The 14,018-nt window shown below is 36.6% G+C and overlaps 1 long non-coding RNA gene across 1 annotated transcript in view; it reads left to right on the forward strand.

Moving 5' to 3' along the window:
* Positions 1-1,143: 1,143 nt before the first annotated feature.
* The window catches only part of LOC127492387 (uncharacterized), a 47,152-nt gene continuing 34,277 nt past the window's right edge, over positions 1,144-14,018 (forward strand). The window contains exon 1 of the long non-coding RNA XR_007921803.2: positions 1,144-1,723. This is a non-coding gene — a long non-coding RNA (uncharacterized lncRNA). The remainder of the gene's footprint in view (positions 1,724-14,018) is intronic.

The raw sequence follows: 14,018 nt of genomic DNA on the forward strand, positions 1-14,018 counted from the left end.
TTATTGATGTATAAGATTCTCTTCTTTGCTTTGAGCACGTCGCCCATATCAAGCAAAATATCATTACAGCTTTTCCAATTATTGGCTCTGGCCTGTTGACATGCCATCACTGATTATGCATCCTTTAACCAGTGAATCCCTAATAGCCATGTTGTGAAGTGTATCCCATAGATTTATATACAGATTATAATCTTATGGTTTGCCTTTCAGTCTCAAATGATACATTCCTCTAATCTCACCCACTTTTAGAGTCTGTAAGCCCATTTTCTTGCACTATCATTATACAGTCAGCCATTTCAACTTTTCAGCATAGGCCATTTAGCACAACCTTTTCTTTTTTTTTTTTTTTTTTTTTTTTTTTTTTTTTTTTTTTTTTGACAGGCAGAGTGGACAGTGAGAAAGAGAGACAGAGAGAGAAAGGTCTTCCTTTGCCGCTGGTTCACCCTCCAATGGCCGCCGCTGCAGCCGGCGCACCGCGCTGATCCTGGCAGGAGCCAGGAGCCAGGTGCTTTTCCTGGTCTCCCATGGGGTGCAGGGCCCAAGCACCTGGGCCATCCTCCACTGCACTCCCTGGCCATAGCAGAGAGCTGGCCTGGAAGAGGGGCAACCGGGACAGAATCCGGCGCCCCAACCGGGACTAGAACCCGGTTTGCCGGCGCCGCAAGGTGGAGGATTAGCCTATTGAGCCACGGCGCCGGCTCACAACCTTTTCTTAAACAATCTACTTCCAAGTTTAAAATAGTTTCTTAGATTTACTTATTTATCATGATTTTTATGATTAAAGTTCTAGTATAATGGAATATTAACTCTCATGCCCAGTTTATTGAACTGCCAGTATTGATAATGCTCTAATTTTCCTTCTGACCCCATCAATAACTCATTCTTTACAATGCAGATTGTGACATTTCTATACTCTAGATCCTGCATTTTCTTTGCTTAAAACTGGCTACTAAATTTTCAATTTGTCCATAATAAAACCCCAAATCCTAATCTAATGGGTGGAATGAGTAATACTAATACACTAATCTATGTCAGTGCTTCTCACACAGGAGTAATCTATAAATATTAGCTATCTGATTACTTAATTATTCTGTTATTACATAATATTTTTTCCAAAATTTTGTTATTTAAAATTGTTTTAATTAGCTAAACATGAAAAATAACTAATTGCAAATAACAGATTCCAATTAAAGCTAGCTTATGGCAATTAGTGAACTCACAGTCTAGTAACTCAGAAATGTAGAGATTCACTTGCTTTATATGTCACAAAACTTGGAGCAAAATGAGAGTATCTTCAAATTTGATAGCTTGAGGATAGTTTAATTAAGGAAATTTAAAACTGTAGTAGGATTTAGTGACACTAACAAGGAACATAGCAAGAACCAAACACCATATCCCATTCAAATTACTAAATTATGACTCACACTTGACCACAACTATGAACTTTCATAAACAACCTTTAAGTGATATACAAGGGAAAGAATTGTGGCGGGTGTTAAGGCACAGCATGTTAAGTCTTTGCTTGGGACATATCTAAGGGTCTTATCTGCTTCAACTACTTTGTGTTTCTGATCCAGTTTCCTACAAATGCTCCTAGGAAGCAGAGGATGATGGCCGCAGTACCAGGGTTTCTGCCAGCCTGTGAGAGACTAAGATAGAGTCCTTGGCTCCTGGTTTTGGCTTGGCCTAGCCACAGTTGTTGGGGCATTTAGAGAAAGAAAAAGTAAGTGGAAGATTCTGTTTCCCTCTCCCTTTCCCTCTTTCTGTAACTCTGCCTCTCAAATATACAGATTAATTAATGAATTAATAAGTAAATAGAAAGAAGCAAAAGAGCTAATGAGAAAAATTAATTTGATGATATGCTTCTCACATTCCTTACACTGCTGTTTTACTGGCTGAATCCAATTAAAAGCCATGTGCAGACAGATTCCATTGATAGGGTTTATACAAATCAGCCTGATGAAGCAGAAGGGCAAAGGGTGGTATGGCAATGAATGGTTCTAAGAAAGATAACAGAAAATACCCATAACTTCCAATTCCAGGTATTACTGCATCTAGGAGCTCAATTATTGTCAAGCATTTTCATTATCCTTTCCATTCTTGATTCTACTTTCCTGTAGACTTTGCTTATTGTATGCAATCGTTTCCTTTTTGAGGAAAAGATGAGTGTGAGGAGTTCTAGCTTAGAATGCATTTATATATAGCTCATAACTGTAGAGAAGAGAAAGACCGATTCTCAGCATTTCAATATTAAGTCATGAAGTTTGACTGTCATCTCTTAGAGTCACATATTGATTCTAAATATTATCAATGAGACTACAGGATAAGCTTGGGTAAGGTGCCCAAGCAGAATGTGAGTTAGAATAGAGGGGATTTTCCATAGTGGACTGCATAAGTAGACTCAGACAAAATATTTGGAATTAGTTTAAATTAAAAAAAATCTTGATACACGTTCTAATAATAGACTGAGGAACAAAGAATGAAAAAAATGTCTGGCATACATGTTATTCTGAATATTGTACTCCTTTTCAGTTATTTAGCTTGGAAGCTTAATAGTAAGTACAAATAAGAGAAAACAATAAAAATACGTGTATTTAGATATGCTGTTGTGCTGATGTCTAAATGATTAAAGTATTTTACAATGCCTTATGCCCTGTGTGAATACCTGTTTTACTTTAATCTCAGTTATCCATTGTTATTTTCAAGTTTTCTAAAGCAATGTATGTGAAACAGTACCTCAGTTTTAAAGTATTTTTAATATTTTCATTCTTCATGTGAATGAGCAGTGCTTCATATATTTGCATTTAATTGTTGTATTTGGTGTAAATTGTCTATTTATGATCTTTGTATATCTTTGTTGTGTTTTATATTATATAAATATATTTTCAACCACTTCAGTAATTTTTAAATGAAAAAAAATCCTTATTATTATCAAAACTCTTGAGATACTAGCATTTTTATATTATTGCTATCTAATTTATGAAGAGTCCTCAAAAATTCATGAAAATGTGATTATCTTAAATTCCTTATTTCCATGAGTGTATTGAAATACTTATGTACTACTTGCTAAAATTTTTATTTTATTTCAGATTTCTGCACAATATACATAGGATATTAAAGTCATTCTAGAAGGTTTTACAAAGTCATCTCTATAGGTTTCTTGGAACTCATCTATATTAGATTTCAATCATTAAAATTTAAAATATCTCTTTACAAAAACATAATTTACATTTTAACTCAATAGTGTGGACATATTTAATCTTTTTAGACAAAATGAGATGTGCATATAAATTGGAGAGATAAAGGACATTTGGAGTAGATTACAAGTAGGATCAATGATTATGATTATAAAATAATTATAAATTACGGGTAAATATACAGAAATAATATGCACACAATTCTTATAAATATTTTCAACTTCTTTTTAAGACAGGAAATGATAATTTCATTAAATTGATGAGATCCATTTTATCCTGACCATGTAGTATTTAGATTGCACATAGACCCCAGTCATTTCTTTCACATTAAGTTACTTTTAGTTTTAAAAGCCTTGATCATATACTATCACATTTGCTAAACAACTGATAGTGTTTTGTTTTAACATTTAGTTTTTAAACATATTTACCAACACAATGTTGGAATAATAAAAATTATATGTTTGGAATATGATGAATTCAGCCAGATTCTATTAGTAACCTCACGTTGTGACCTGAAGTAGATTACTTCTCCTTTCTGTCCCTTGCTTCATTCTCTGTATAATGAACTGTTCATGACTGACATCAGTTTCTTGCACATACTGCATTACTTTGAGGATCTGCTCTCTGTATGCTGGTTATTTGGCTTTGTCGAGATTGAACCTCTTTATCATCTGCTTGATGCTGACGTTGATCCAGATCTGACCAAAAGAATTACATCTCCATAGTCATAATTATTTATCACATAATGAATCTGATGCATGCCAGGACAAACCCCATCGATATTTGTTGAAACTGTGGAGAAAGTACCCACTTTCCTCTATGGTAATGAAAATATTGAATAAGTAGGAATGGATATTTTGTTCCAAATCTAGATGGGATTTTCTCAGAATAAACTCAATGAAGGGGAAAGAACTACAGAGAAAAGAGAATTAAAGGTTAAAAATAAAAATTGCATGGCATCTTTGGGACTCTTAACTTGGCAACTTGGTCCTGTTTATATGAAGTATTAAAAATAGCCAACTTCATAGAAGCAGAAAGTAGAACACTGGTTTCTTGATGAGGAGTGGGACAACAAAGATTTGCTGTGCAATGTGTATATAGTATCCATTATACACTGTGAAAAATATCTACATCTTTAAGACTTTTTTATCTTGTGTATATGAAATGTTATACCCTTTGACTAACATATGGCCTATAATCAAAAATGTTGTGCTGTATAGTTATACATTTGCTAAGAAGACAGACTTTATATTCGATGTTGCTATCACAAAAATAATAAATAAGAAGGAAAATTATTTAATAAAAACCTTCACTTCCCCTTTCTTGTGAAAAAGCACTCATTCCTTCTTTCTGCTTTTGTCAGACACTCTCAGGTATTTGTCATACGTAAAATACCTTTTATTTTTAAGGAGAAAAAATTACAATTCATTATTATTTATAAGCACAGTGGAAAAAAAAAACAACAAGACCATTAGATTCCAAAAAATGGCTGTTGCTATGGAGTGTGTATCAAAGAATTCTGGCCTCATGGCCAACTGGATGATTGTTACTATAATTATTATTTTCAATCATCAGTTACTCTTGTCAATATTAATATACATTCAGACAGGAAGAGCATATAACACCCATTAAGTTGCCAATATGAGGACTGGGTGCCAGTCTGGAATATCTTCTACTACACAAGAGGCACACCACTGATGAGAGAAGTATCACATTGGCTTCAATGTGCTGAAACACCTGCCAATGCTGGGCAATGATTGCATCTTTTTTAAGACACTCATAACTCACTGCTTTTCTACTTGGGTCAGGACAAATTTTGATAACAAACTAGAGTTTACGTAAAAGAAAAGGACTAAGGAAATATTGGTTACAGACTCAGTAATATACATACATATGGCAGTGAATCTTTCTCTTTAATTTTTTTATTTCACAGGTAGAGTTATAGACAGTGAGGGAGAGAGAGACAGAGAGAAAGGTCTTCCTTCTGTTGGTTCACTCCCCAAATGGCTGCTACAGCAGGCGCTGCGCCGATCCGAAGCCAGGAGCCAGGTGTTTCTCCTGGTCTCCCATGCAGGTGCAGGGGCCCAAGCACTTAGGCCATCCTCCACTGCCCTCTCCGGCCACAGCAGAGAGCTGGACTGGAAGAGGAGCAACTGAGACTAGAACCAGATGCCCAAGTGGGATGCCAGCACCGCAGGCTGAGGATTAACCAAGTGAGCCATGGTGCTGGCCCCATGGCAGTGAATCCTAACATTTTGTAGGCAAGGGTGTATTATGAGTACATAATCAAACAGCAGTTTTCTATGATTTAGCTTCAGAAAACATCTTAAAGCAAATTTAGGGTGTGGACCAAAAATTTGTATTTGCAGTAATATCCCCTTATTATTGAAATGCAGATGTCATGCTCAATACTTCAATGAAAAGGGAGTTAAATAAATACTGATTCTACTTTCATAAGACCCTGAGTAAGTCACTTACTTTTTTGTATAAAATGAATAATATGCTTACTCCAAAAGTACATCAGTCTTGGGGCCAGCACCATGGCACAGTGGGTCAGCCTGTGGTGCTGGCATCCCATATAGGCACCGGTTCTAGTCCCTGCTGCCCCTCTTCCAATTCAGTTCTCTGCTGTGGCCTGGGAAGGCAGTGGAGGATGGCCCAAGTCCTTAGGCCCCTGAACCTGCAGGGGAGACCAAGAAGAAGCACCTGGTTCCTGGCTCTGATCGGCGCAGCTCCAGCCTTTGTGGCCATTTGGGGAGTGAATCAATGGAAGGAAGACCTTTCTGTCTGTCTGTCTCTCTCACTGTTTGTAACTCTATCGCTCAAATAAATAAATAAAATCTTTAAAAAAAATTTAAAAAGTATATCAATGTCTATCTTGTCTGTTTACTGACCTATCTATATTTAAAAATACTTTGATCTTTCTGATTAAGTTAATTTTCTTTATTTGATTTTCTATGTAATCAGACTTTTTATTCTTGCCATTTTTTATTAATACTTCCATGTGGTTTAGTCTGGTGATTTCTCATGGAAAAATAGTGTGAACCCTTGTAAATTTGTAAACAGATAAAATTCTATTTAAAAAACCTACCATTATCCTGAGAATTGTTTCACTTAACAAAAAACATATTCTCCTTTCCCATTGGCTTCTAACCTTCAGACCTTAAAGTTCATTATTGCAAGCCAGTGCTGCGGCTCACTAGGCTAATCCTCCACCTGCGGCGCTGGCACCGTGGGTTCTAGTCCCAGTCGGGTCGCCGGATTCTGTCCCGGCTGCTCCTCTTCCAGTCCAGCTCTCTGCCGTGGCCTGGGAAGGCAGTGGAGGATGGCCCAGGTGCTTGGGCCCTGTACCCGCGTGGAGGACCAGGAGGAAGCACCCGGCTCCTGGCTTCAGATCAGTGTGGCCATTTGTGGGGTGAACCAACGGAAAGAAGACCTTTCTTTCTGTCTCTCTCTCTCTCACTGTCTCTCTCTGCCTATCAAAAAAATCATTACTGTAGAGGATGTATATGATCATAATTTTTCAAACAGATCAAAATAGACTATTGATTATACCTAAGAAAATTATAACCAATTTTGTGAAGAAAATTCATATACAAAAAGCATTACCCATAAAACATTGTTAAATGTATCAACAAGTTTTTAAATTAACAAGATGTTAAATATATCTAAAACTAGACTATACTGTATATAAATAGTAGTTATATCTGTTTTTACACCAACCACCTTTTAAAATATAATTCTTTTAGAACTGTGTTTAGAAGTTTACAATGCAGTTTTACCTTTGTTTCTCATTTGATCCTCACAGCAAGCTTGTGAGGTAAGAAAATCAGGTATGTATCTCTTTAGTTCACAGGCAAGGATAATTAATTTCAGGGTGATTGACTTTTCATAGCTGCTCCTAGTTAGTGAACCTGAAAAGTGTAGAGCCAGTCAGGGCTTGGGCTAAAAACATTTTGAGCCAATTTGCAAGTGACTTTCACTACAGTGCCATACAAAGATGCCATGGACCAGAAAGAATGTGATTTTTCATTCATACATTTTATTTAGTTTACTGAGTTTATGCCAAGTCTTGAAGATACAGCCATGAACAATGGAAGTAAATTCCCTGCTTTCAAGAAGCCTATATATAAATATATATAAGCATATATATAATGGAGCATAAAAGTGAGAGAATTGAGGTGGGCAGATATGCTGTTTTAGATCAATGAACATTTTCTAGACAAGATGACATATGAGAAAATCATAAAAATGAGGGAGACATTTGATGGAGGAAGCATAGAAACCTAGCAATAGCAGTCCCCAGAAAAATAAAATGTAAAAAAAGCCAAGTGTTCTCAGAGAGTTTCAGACACAGCAATAAGGTCAATGTGACGGGAGTGAAGTAAATCATGGGATGAATATTACGAAGCACACCAAGGGCTGATAGACACTGATGAAGATATTTTATCAGTTAAATTGGGAAATACAGGAGGATTTTAGCAGAGGTGCCTGACCTGACAGGTTTTACAGGAATCATCATGGCCTTTTGTGGTATATAGATTTAGGAATAAGAATGAAATAGCATGACGATTTATGGGTCAGGTACAATAGTTCAGGAAATTTAAAACAAGTCTCATTTGAATATTTTGATGAATTCTGTGAGATCCAAACCTTCCATGAGTCATTCAGTTCCACAATGAATCTGTCTCATTTATTTTTTTTTTTCAGAGAATGTTTCATGTACATCAAGAGGAACTCTATTCACAAACTAGCTTTTAAAAAGTGAACACTAGAAGGAGAAGATTTAGACTACTCACTTTTCAGGTTTTGAGGTTGGAATGAAAAAAGATTGGAGGGGCCAGGGTTGAGTCTGTTCTTGGGAATGGTGCTGTGGTGTCGTGGGTTGAGTTGCCATCTGCAGTGCCAGCATTCCATGTGCGTGCTGGTTTGTTTGAGTCCTGGCTACTTCACTTCCAATCTTACTCCCTACGAGTGTGCCTGGGAAAGCAGCAGAACATGGTTCAGATTCTTGGGAGCCTATACCTACATGGGAGATCTGGAAGAAGATGCTGGCTCCTGGCTTCAGCCTGGCCCAGCCCCAGCTGTTTCAGCCATTTGGGGAGTAAACCAGTGGATGAAAGATTCCTCTGCCCCCCCTGCCCCCTCGATTCTGCCTTTCAAATAAATGAATCTTTAAAACACACATACACACCAGGTGAAAGAAAGATTGGAAAAGAAAGCAAATGCTTAGTTTCTCAAATGAAAACAAATTCATCTTTGAAAAAACATATGGTGGCTAATAGAGTCATTTCTACTGTGAAACTTGAAATACAGTTTTTATTGCTTAACTTGTCTCCTTTCTTCTGTAGAGTATCAAAACAGCCTTGTAACCTTAAAATTGATTTCTAATATTTAACATTTAAAACAAGCCCAATTCTCTTGGGAATTTTTTTTTAAAGATTTATTTATTTTACTTGATAGAGTTACACAGAGAGAGGAGAGGCGGAGTGAGAGAGAAAGGTCTTTCATCCGATGGTTCACTCCCCAATTGGCCACAACAGCCGGAACTGTGCCAGGAGCTAGGAGCTCTCTCCTGGTCTCCCACGTAGGTTCAGGGGCCTAAGGACTTGGGCCATCTTCTACTGCTTTCCCAGACCATAGCAGAGAGCTGGATGGGAAGTGGAGCAGCCAGGCCTTGAACCTGTGCCCATATGGGATGCCAGTGCTTCTGGCCAGGGTGTTAACCCACTGCACCACAGCACCAGCCCCAGGAATTATTTTCAAATGAACATGGTAAAAATTAAAAAAGTTTAGTGAGTGTTGCAATTGTAAACTTTGAAATTTAACATAAAAATAATGACACAACTCCAACTGTGATCTCTCTTTTTATCAAGATTGCAAAACCAAAAAAGAATGGCATCTTAACTCTCAAAACACAGAGGAAATGCAACCATTATCTTTCTCACTTTTCATGGCATTTTCTTCTGTCTTGGAAAGGTGGAACAATTCACCACAAGGAACATGTATCTGTGGATCAGTGTTTCGGAAACAATCTGAACCTCTTCATTTATAAATTGAGGAAAGATACAGTTAGTCTCAATGTACATATCACAGATAGTAAAATGAGACAATGACATCAGTACAACTCAATAAATAAAAGGAAATTATTCAACAGTGAGAATTAATTTTTGCATGCATTCAGAGGTAAAACAATGTAATGGAAAGAGTTATGTTAGACCATCTCAGCTTAGAATTACTTTAACGGCCTGTGCCACGGCTCACTAGGCTAATCCTCCGCCTCAGCGCCGGCACACCGGGTTCTAGTCCCGGTCCGGGCACCAGATTCTGTCCCGGCTGCTCCTCTTCCAGTCCAGCTCTCTGCTGTGGCCTGGGAAGGCAGTGGAGGATGGCCCAGGTGCTTGGGCCCTGCACCAGCATGGGAGACCAGGAGGAAGTACCTGGCTCCTGGCTTCGGATTGGCACAGCGCGCTGGCTGCAAAGTGCCAGCTGTAGTGGCCACATGGGAGGTGAACCAACCGAAGGAAGACCTTTCTCTCTGTCATTCTCTCGCTCACTGTCTAACTCTACCTGTTAAAAAAAAATTCTTTAACACTAGACATGGGATATTTACAGCATCTCATTGAAATTACAATTCCTCAACTGCAAGGCAAGACAAATAACATCCACTGAAAGGGTTATTGGGAGGCTTACATAAAATATATTTTTTAAATAAATAATTTTTGAACATAGTAGATGCTTAAAATTAGCATTTATCTCTTTATAATAATAAATGTATGAGAGTAGAAATGACATTTGATGATTGTATTGTTTACAGTCTCTAACATCAATATACTGACTGCTTTCTTCTACTTTAATATTATGAAAGAATTTGCTATTATTGTTTCCTCTGAAAGTGTGATTTTTCATTTCCCTTTATATCATTTTTCTTTTGATGACTGGTGGCAAGAAACAGGTTTCTCATAAAAAAATTTGCCTTCTGGAGAAATATTTCTTCTGTGGTGCTTTATTCTTTGCACTCCTCCTACCTCCGTCTTTTTGGAAAAGTCAGGCCAAAAAATCATTAATTCGTTCTTTTAAAAATTTATTTTTTAACTACAGCTTACTGCAAAAAAGATAGGCTAATAATTTTGTATATGTATTTGTTTTCTTAGTAAAAAAGATGAAGTGGTTTATCAATATTTCATTGTCAGGTCTTTGGTTGAGTTTAATTGCACACTCTCTACTTGTTTGCTTTATCCTGTTCTTTTTTTTTTTTTTGTATCTATTATTTGGCTTCACACTCTAAAGGGTGTTATTTTAATCTCTTATGACATTTCTCAAACACATTAAGTAAGTCAAGATAATTCAGACAAATACAAACCACCAGAAGTTCTAATACAAAAGAAATATATTTGTTTATGACAGGCAAAAACATAAATAAAACAAAACAAAAAACCCAAAAACTCCAGTCTTCCTATCTCATTTAATTAATAAATTAGGAAGGTTAGTCAAGAAACAAGCACAATATTCAGAGTATTTCAAAGAAAGATAATTGGAATAATTGGAATCAATACATCTTTCTTAGTATATCTCAGTTTTGTTTAAAGCAAGTTTTCATAGTTGCTACCACATGCATCAAACGTAATTCTAATGTTTATGAAAAAAAACAGGTATTTAATACAGTATTAGTTTTCAAAAAATGTCACATATTAGTAAACAATAGAAGATAAATGAAAAATCACAGAATACCAAATGTTTATCTAACCAATTACTGAGTCCAGTTGTGAAGTTTGCAGTGTAAATGTTAGATTCAGAGGTAATAAAAGACACGTGCATCCTAGTATAAATTAGTCATGAACTGCTCAAATAATCCCAGGTAAATAAATGGTCTCCTTTGTATCTTAAATTCTGCGTATGTAAAGAAGAGTTTAAGTGTGTTATAATCTGCAGTGTCATCTAGCATGAAAATACTGTTATTCTATTCTTTAAATATTACTTAGCATGGATTGAAAACAGGCATTTTATTAGTTGATGAAATTAATACGGGGCTGGCTCTGTGATGCAGTAGGTTAATCCTCCGCCTGCAGTGCCGGCATCCCACATGGGCACTGGTTCTAGTCCTGGCTGCCCCTCTTCTAGTCCAGCTCTCTGCTGTGGCCTGGGAAAGCAGTAGAGGATGGCCCAAGTCCTTGGGCCCCTGCACCCACATGGGAGACCATAAGGAGGCACCTGGCTCTTGGCTCCTGGCTTCTGATCAGCGCAGCTCCGGCCTTTGCGGCCATTTGGGGAGTGAACCAACGGAAGAAAGACCTTTCTCTCTGTCTCTACCTCTCACTGTCTGTAACACTACCACTCTACCTTTCAAATAAATAAATAAAATATTAAAAAAAAGAAATTAATACAAATTTTCATGCCTACTAATCACAAATTGTTAGTGGTTTATTGCACACAAGTCATTTTATATAATATATAACATATATATAGCATATATATATAACATAAATATAACATATAAAACATAAATATATATATATGGGTGAAGCCAAAAATGCAGTGTGTTAAGCTGCTTTTTGCAATATTGTCATCCCATATGGAAATTCCAGTTTGAGTTCCAATTCTGCCAGACATTTAGAAAGTGAACAAGTGTATAGAAGGTCTGAATCTCTCTCTTTCCTTGTTTCTCTCTGCCTCTCCCTCGCTCTCTCTCTCTCTGTCTCCCTTTTACATAATAGGCTGTACTAATGACTCTAAAACTGCTGCAAACATAGTATTCTGCAGACTTGGAGGAGGAAGCCATTATGAGTTTGTTGGTATCACCTAAGGCATAAGTGAACACAGAACTATAGATCAAATAGAAGTTGGTATTTGTATGCAATTAATTTGGTCGGTTCTCTTCTATATAATTTAGTATACTTTGTATTTCGGATTCTATATCCTCAAATCAATAAATTAACCCTCAATTCAAGTTGAAATCAAAATTGGAGTAACATTATGACACATTCTAAATTCAGGTGTTATACACGATGAGAAAAAAAAAAAAATGGATCCAAAGACGTTGGAAACCATACAACAGCCTTGCAATATCTGGAGGTGAGGCTGTTTCTCTAAAAATGCCAGTCATGAGTGTGCTCCTTTGTGAAGTCAACGTGTTCAGATAGCCTGATGCAGTGTTGACCAAAGTGGTGATAGTATGTGATCTCTGCCTATTGAAGCAAGGTCCAAATGCCTTGTGGACTTTTTAAATGCATTTTTTTTAAAACCAAGTGTCTACTGGAAACTCATCAGAACCTGGAAATGTCACACAATAAACAGAATAACAACAAGCAAAGATTTCACGGACCTCTGCCAAGATTCAGTTTTAACTTAAAAAGGCTGGCAGAATTTTTCCTGCTTTAGGGCTTATTACTTTCTGAACATTCTTTCTTCCCCTTGTACCCAGACAATACTATTCTGCTGAATAAAACTCGTCCCTGGTCAGGGATGGCCAAGCAACTGTAACAACAGAAAACGGAACAGAGCTCCCTGGGCTAAGTCAAAGCTATTGTTGCTTTTCATTTCCTTAGTGCATTAAGAAAAATTAAATGGTTTTTACCTCTAGGAGTTAGAAACATTGCAAAATCCATTTAAATAGAGCATTAAGACTCAATCCCTAAGTTAAAATAAAATAGGTAATTTGTTTAATTGTAGATATGCTTTTAGACAATATGAGGCACATTTACAAGCTGGAAGAAATGGGATGGGGGAAGGTACATTCTTTTCTTCCTTCATTTGACTTCAATGGTACCATTTAAGCTAAACCACCGAAAATAGCAAGTCATTCCAAAGCAATTTAAACATACTTCGAACTGAAAATTTAACATTTCCCTAAGCACTTGATGATCCCTTTCAAATTTTCTAAGTCTATTCAAAAGAATCAGAGGACCAAGACTAATTCTCATATTCTTTAAAGAGGGTAGAGGCATCCTGGCAAATCCCGTGAGGTATGTAAGAATGAACATGATACTGACATGAAATTAGGAACCCTGTCTACGGGTCACAAATCTTCAAAATTAAAGTTCCAATCTATGACTTTTGTGACAGAGAATTAATATTTCTGTGACATATACAGTTAATGTCCATGTTTCTTAAAGTATGGATTTAAATACATACAGAAGAGTACAAGATGCTTTGGATTCCTGGACCCTACTCCAAGCCTGCTCACTTCCTAAAGGGAATATATACTTCCTTTTAGGACGTGGATATACACACACACACACACACACACACGCACAGATATGTATGTATATGTATACAAATATATCACAATGAGAATTTTAAGCACCATAAACTTTGAGAATCATGGTTTCACATTCTGTGGGTGAGATATTCACAGTATTGAAGCTGCTCACAAAAGACATTACAGTCAGCGAACAACAAAAGCAGGGTTAAACTTGATGTCTCTGTAGTCTAAGGCCAATATGTTCTTCTCCCTGTATAGTTCAATCTCAGATGTGACTAATTGTTTTGAATGATTGCCATTCCCCAAGAACTCAAGAGACTCGTTTTGTATGAGAAAGTATTCAGTATATAGTCACCTGCATAAAGAGTTCTCAAGGTTGTCTTGTCTTTTTTTTTTCTCCTTAGTTAAAGGTATTTTCCTTTTAGAGAATCACAGTAAATATATTGATTTATTTTCTTGTTTACTTTCCAAGTGAGAGTGAAAAGGATAGGTAAAGAGTCTTGAAGGAAAACAACCATGAATGTTGTAATTTGACACATATTATCTATTATCCCACTGAAATTTTCCTACAAAATAAAGATACAATTATTATAATGTGTCAGTGACTACACAAAGCAGGA

The sequence above is a fragment of the Oryctolagus cuniculus genome, chromosome 1, assembly GCF_964237555.1.
Source record: "Oryctolagus cuniculus chromosome 1, mOryCun1.1, whole genome shotgun sequence".
NCBI classification, from domain to species: Eukaryota; Metazoa; Chordata; class Mammalia; order Lagomorpha; family Leporidae; genus Oryctolagus; species Oryctolagus cuniculus.